The sequence below is a fragment of the Pteropus medius genome, unplaced genomic scaffold (assembly GCF_902729225.1).
Source record: "Pteropus medius unplaced genomic scaffold, Ma_sr-lr_union100, whole genome shotgun sequence".
In the NCBI taxonomy this organism is placed as follows: domain Eukaryota; kingdom Metazoa; phylum Chordata; class Mammalia; order Chiroptera; family Pteropodidae; genus Pteropus; species Pteropus medius.
The window spans coordinates 209,618-210,677 of NW_024355522.1; positions in this window are offsets into that span (position 1 = coordinate 209,618).

Genomic DNA, 1,060 nt, shown 5'->3' on the forward strand with positions numbered 1-1,060 from the left:
CGTTTTTTACAGTAGCCATGACATGGAAACAAACGAAGTTTACTTCAATAGATGATGGGGTAAAGATGTGGTGTGTGTGTGTGTGTGTGTGTGTGTGTGTGTGTGTGTATACACACACACACACACACACACACATACATACATACATACACACATACAATGGACTATTACTCAGCCATAAGAAAAGATAAGAAAAGATGAAATATTGCCATATGAGATAACGAGAATGGATCTTGAGATTATCATGCTAAGCAAAATAGACAGAAAAAGTTGAGAACCATATGATTTCACTCATAAGTGGGATATAAAAATGAAAGCAATAAATGAACAAGACAAACAAACAAAAAGTCATAGACATAGACAACAGTTTAGTGGTTACCAGAGGGAAAGGTATGAGGGGGAGGTAAATAGGGGTAAAGGGGGTCAAATATATGGTGATGGAAGGAAATTTACATTGTGGTGAACACGATGTAATATATATATATTACGTATTATTGAATTATACACCTGAAACCTATATAATTCTATTAACCAATGTCACTCCAATAAATTTAATAAAAAGCAAAAAGCAATACAAAGTATATTATAAGTCTGTAGTAGACAAAACAGCATTATATTGGCATAAAAACAGACAATAGAACAGGATAGAGATCCCAGAAATAAGCCCACATCCATATGGACAATTAATCTATGACAAAGGAGGCAACAATTTACAATGGGGTAAAGACAGTTTATTCAATAAATGGTGTTGAAAAAACTAAATAGATACTTGCAAATAACAGAAACTAGATCACTTTGTTATACCATATAGAAGAATAAACTCAAAATGTATTAAAGACTTAAATGTTAAGACACAAAACCATAAAGTTCCTACAAGGAAGCATAGGCAGTAAACTCTCTGACATTTTTTTCCTGATATATTACCTCGGGTAAGGGAAACAAAAGGAAAAAAAAATTAACAAATGGGACTCCATCAAACAAAAAAATTTTTGCACAGCAAAGGAAATAATGAACAAAATGAAAATCAATCTACTGAATGGGAAATGATATTTGCCAATGA